The sequence below is a fragment of the Symsagittifera roscoffensis genome, chromosome 9 (genome assembly GCF_963678635.1).
Source record: "Symsagittifera roscoffensis chromosome 9, txSymRosc1.1, whole genome shotgun sequence".
NCBI classification, from domain to species: Eukaryota; Metazoa; Xenacoelomorpha; order Acoela; family Convolutidae; genus Symsagittifera; species Symsagittifera roscoffensis.
In genome coordinates, this window is record NC_087070.1 from 47,816,162 (window position 1) to 47,822,161 (window position 6,000).

Below are 6,000 nucleotides of genomic sequence, written 5' to 3' on the forward strand. Positions count from 1 at the left end.
AATTTAAATCTGTAAATATGACCTATCACAAACTGCAAAACTGAAGTATCACAAACTGCAAATTAAGAACTTCCCAAAAAGCATGGTTCATTTTGGAAACATTTGGACACTAAAAGTTCATGCGAAAAGAAACTCCAAAAATTTATAGAGAAGAAAAGTTGTTTGAAGCTGAAACATAGTTTATTTTAATCAAAAACAGTAATGAAGAAACGTTTCAAATGAGCGTAACGACCATATTCTGTTCCTCAATTAATCTGCAGCAATTTCTAGCCCAGAATTGAAGACTATTGAAAAACTAAATAAACAAGACTGCTCGAATCAGGGCGAAGCCCTGAATGTTCCGACTGCTTTTTAAGGTTTATGGAGCAGTAATAACCTATAAAAACTAAATGTAATAAATGAAAAAAAAATTAAAAATTTTGTTTCTAAAACTTGAAATTATTTATGAAAATCATCCACCCAAACGCCATATAAAACACAAAAAGATAAATTTTACTCCTTGTAACAAATCAATTATAGCAAATAAGCTTCTTTCAACATTTTTGGAACGATTTCTCAGACGGATTAAATCTCCGCTTACGCGTTTAGAGCGCGAAATATATCGCGCGTTAATTGTCTCAAATTGGCCAAAAACGCCATCTTTAAAACCCCATAACTTTTTGAAAAATTCTCACAGGAAAAATATCTTTTCAAACTTAAGCTCAGGACAACAATACCTTTTGAATGATTTAAAAAACTCCGTCAGAAATGGCTAATTAAAAAGTCGAAATTTGTCTGAAGAAAAAAAACCCACCCCGAGCACAAATATTCCTTTACTTTCGTATCGAAAGTCGGAACAATTATGTTTGAATTCTTTCAAGACAATTTAATTGAGTATGCTCCGTTTTTCCAAACATTCTACTGAGGAAAAAAAATAGTCTGATTTCAACAATTTTTGGTTTCTACAACAAATCAATTTGACCCACCAAAAAGTTTCACCGAGTTTAAAACCAGTGAAGAACGAAGAAGAACGCAATGCCAAATTTTAACAAAACGTGAAACTAACTGCAAAAAGTATCTTAAGCAAGCATAACTTCCTACAAACAAACTTTGCTGTTAAAACTTCAAGTTAGATTCGAATACACAACATCAAGGTCTTTCAAGTTCTAACTTAAATTTTTCGGTTTTTATATAGATGCAGTAACCATTCTATTCTTTGCAAGCAGCGTTTTTGGTGATTTGTAAGCATTTGTGGTGCCTATGCTTAGGTTTTTGCATCAGAACTATGAAGTTAGCTGCAACAAATATCACAAAGAAGCCTAATTTTTTACAAGCTATTTTATAGTTTTAATATCAATTTTGATTCACACACAAAACATATAAGTCTTTTAGTTCCTATGTTAAAAGTTTCAAAAGAACTCAAAGTATAGTAGCCATTTCGATCTTTTCGAGTAGCGCTTGCTGTAATTTGTAAGCATTAGCGATGAGTATGCTTAGGTTTTTGTATAGAACTGTGAAATTAGCTGCAATAAATATCCCGAAAAAACTTAATTACATAACGAGACTGCTCGTATCAAGGCGAAGCCCTGAATGTTACGACTGCCCTTAAAGATCTATGGAGCAGTAATAACAAAAAAAATTAAGTGTAATAAAAATAAAATGATTTTTTTTTATAATTTGAGAAAATCATCACCCCACACGCCATATACAGTACAAAGTGATAAACTTTATTCGTAGTAACATATCAATTATGGCAAATAATTTTCCTTCCACTAGATTAGAACAATTTCTAAGACGGATTAAGTCTTTGCTTACGCGTTAGTATCTCGCGCGTTAATTGTCCCAAATTGACCAAAATAGCAATCTTTAAACCCCCATAAATTTTCGAAAAATGATCACAGGTGAAATATCTTTTCAAATTTAAGCTCAAGACAACAATACCTTTCGAATGATGTAAAAAAATTCCGTCAAAAAATCCGCTAGTTAAAAGTTCTGTCCGCCAAATTCTGTCCACTAGTTAAAAAGTCGAAATTTGTCTGAGGAAAAAACCCACCCCGAGCACAAATATTCCGTTACTTTCGTTACGAAAGTCGGAACAAAAACAATTTTCACAGTTGCAATATCAACTTGGATCCGATTACAAAGGCGGTCTTTCAGGTCCATTTTTGATAAATATCAAAACTAGTTTATGTGAACAGTAACCATACTGTCATTTTCGAGCAGAGTTTACGGTGATCTGTAGGTATTAAGGCCACATTTTGTCTATACTATAGAATGAGTAGCGACAATGCCTACAAAACAGTCGTTTCAGATGTTTTGAAGAGAAAAATGAAGGAAATAAAATCCTCAGCTCTTTCATGTTCTTCTCAAAGAATAAATGACAAGCCTGTAGCCGATTGCTTTTAATTTTTACTTTTTATCTTAATTTTTGAAGATTTTTGTTAAGTATTTCCGCTTTTAAAAACTCTCTATGATCATGAAAGTGTAAGCGCGAAAACGAATTAAGCGCTCTCGTATCAATGGAAATTTGTTTGAGGCAAATTAAGGCTAATTGATCATATTCAATTGCAATAAGACTCAAATTTAAACAACTCACTCTAATTTTTAGTGTTAAAGAGGAAAAAAAACGAAAAATAAATTAATGGTTTATCCATTTTTAAGAAAAACTAGTTAAAAGGCATTTACAAAATTAAAGGTTTTGCCCAAATAGGAACAGTTTTATTGGAACCATAAAATGTAACAACTGAATATGTTAGCAGTCTAAATACAACAGAACACTGTCAGGCAACAAATGAAATCATTTTGAGCTCACGACCTTGAAAAATCCTTGCGTCTTTAAAATTCCTTCAAAACTGGTGAGAGAAATGCAGTTTGCTGCATAAAAACCATTCAAATGGATCGGCAGCAAAGTTTTACTTTAAACTAGCTGAAGTTGGTCGCTATTCAATTTTGAGCTGAATTGAGTTGCCACCTGCTCTACGCTTTGTTAGGAAACTAGAAGTTTTGTATCCATAAAAATATCCGAATTTGTCTAAGCTGGCAAGTTTTGCACCCGCAGAAAATTATACAAAATCGTCACAAACACAAGCTTTTTTCCAAATGAGTTTTGATAAGTGCTTCAAAAAAATTCTGTTAACAAGTTTTTTGCAGGTAAAAAAACAATAGGCAATTTCGAGTTCTGTCTCGAATTTTTTCAAGGTAGCTTGAAAAAATGTCTCTATTTTTTTTCCTTTAAATTCACTTAATTTTTTTTCAAATTTGTTTGAAGTTTATATATCAACCGTTTTTTGCTGGAGAAAATTATCTCACTCAGCTTAGATAGTCCGTCTTTTTATTTGTACTTTTGAAAAAAAACAATATTTTAAATGTTTAAATAAAGCTTTGTAAAAAATTGTAGGTTATTCCAAAAACATTTTTAAAACTGGGAACGAACAACAGAATCTCGAATCAACCGTACAATTTCCCCAAGTCGATTTAACGAAAGTAACGGAATATTTGTGCTCGGGGTGGGTTTTTTTTCGGTCAAATTTCGACTTTTTAACTAGCCATTTTCAACTAAATTTTTGAAAATCATTCAAAAATTTTGTTGTCCTGAGCATAATTTCGAAAAGACGTTTCAAGTGTGATCATTTTTAATAAATTTATGGGGGTCAAAATATTGCCATTTTGGCCAATATGGAACAATTAACGCGCGATATTATTCGCGCTATTAACGCGTAAGCGGAGATTTACTCCGTCGTAGAAATCGTTCCAAATTGGTTCAAAGAAGCTTATATGGCATAACTGATTTGTTTTCAGGAGCGAACTTTATCATTTGTGCTTATTATGACATGTGGGGGATGTTTTCACAAAAAATCTCAAAGTTTTTGCCAAAAAATAATTTAATTTTATTTCATTATATTTAAGTTTTCCATGTAATAACTGCTCCATAGACCTTTAAAGTCAGTTACAACATTCAGGGTTTTGCTCTGATACGAGCACTATTGTTCAGTTTATATAGCGTATTCAATTTGCTTTAGTAATACGTTTAATTTTGAACGAATCTATGCTACACTCAAATATATAACCTTGAGTATAGCCTAGATTCGTTCAAAGTTAAGCGTATTAATAAAGTTAATTCAATTGAAACATTAATTTGTGTAATTGTTCCGACTTTTCTAACAAAAGTAACGGAATAATTGCGCTCGTGTTGGTTTTTTTCTTCAGACAAAATTTGACTTTTTAGCTGGCCATTTTCGACTAGATTTTTGAAAATCATTCAAAAATTTTGTTGTCCTGAGCATAACTTCGAAGACATGTTTCACGTGTGATTATTTTTTAAAATTTTATGGGGGTCAAAATATTGCCATTTTGGCCAATATGGAACAATTAACGCGCGATATTATTCGCGCTATTAACGCGTAAGCGGAGGTTTACTCCGTCGTAGAAATCGTTCTAATTTGGTTCAAAGAAGCTTATATGCCATAACTGATTTGTTATTAGGAGCAAACTTTATCACTTTGTGCTTATTATGACGTGTGGGGGATGTTTTCACAAAAAATCTCAAAGTTTTTCTAAAAACTAATTTAATTTTATTTCATTATATTGAAGTTTTCCATGTTATTACTGCTCCATAGACTTTTAAAGTCAGTTAGAACATTCATGGTTTTGCCCTGATACGAGCACTATTGTTCAGTTTATATAGCGTATTCAATTTGCTTTAGTTATACGTTTATATTTGAACGAATCTATGCTATACTCAGTGCTATAACCTTGAGTATAGCCTAGATTCGTTCAAAGTTAAGCGTATAACTAAATTAAATTCAATTGAAACATTAATTTGTGTAATTGTTCCGACTTTTCTAACAAAAGTAACGGAATATTTGCGCTCGTGTTGGTTTTTTTTCTTCAGACAAATTTCGATTTTTTAACTGGCCGTTTTTGAGGAAATGTTTTCACATCATTCAAAAAGTTTTATTGTATTGGGCTTAGGTCTGAAACAAAAATTCACCTGTAATCATTTTTTGTAAAATAATGGGGGTTTTTAATTGCTATTTTGACCAACTTGTGACAATTGACGCGCGATATGTTTCGCGCTAATAACGCGTAAGCGAAGATTTAACCCGCCTTAGAAATTGTTCTGATATGGTTGAAGGAAGATTATTTGCCATAAATGATATTTCACTACGAGCAAAATGTATCACCTTGTACTGTATATGGCGTGTGGGGGGATAATTTTCACAAAATAAATTTCAAATTATAAAAAAAAATTTCGGTTTATTTTTATTACACTCAATTTTTTCATGTTATTGCTGCTCCATATACCTTTTAAGGTAGTTGAAACATTCAGGGCTTCGCCCTGATTCAAGCAGACTTGTTAGTTTTATACAAATGCAACCGTGCATAAAAAAGTAAGAACCAATTTGGTTCGCGCGTTTGTATGAAATGCCTATTTTTAATAGAACTATTTTCTAGAATCAATACATGCTTCGGGAGGGCATTTTACGGTAGGTCACCTAATAGGAGAGACTGTACGGGTGATCCAGAATCTCTTTGAGAGGCAAAAATTTTTTCACCAGGCGCCAAGCTAAATGTTTTCCAAACGTTTTTTTTTTTTCATATGTGAAGATAATTTTTGTTTTTGTACTAAAACAGCAACCGCTGATCAGTGGCGTGCGCAGGTTTTTTTAAGGGACAGATAAAGTTTTTTTAGGCCGATCAAATTCTATCCACTGACTCAACTGACTGATTCTTCCTCTTGGTTCACAAAAACAAAAAAACATAATATTCAAAACTTGAAACTAAAACTGAATCATATTTTCCGTATGAATTAATTCAAAATTATTTATTGTGAATATACTAATCATTTCAGTTTTGTAATGACCATTGATTTTTTATCAAAACTTTGTAACAACAATTGAATAAATAATGATCAGCAAACCAACTGGCAAAAAACATAATGGCTGATGAAACAGAACAACAACTAAAATCTATCACATGAATTATAACAATAGCTAGAATTTTGAAATTCGAATAAGAATA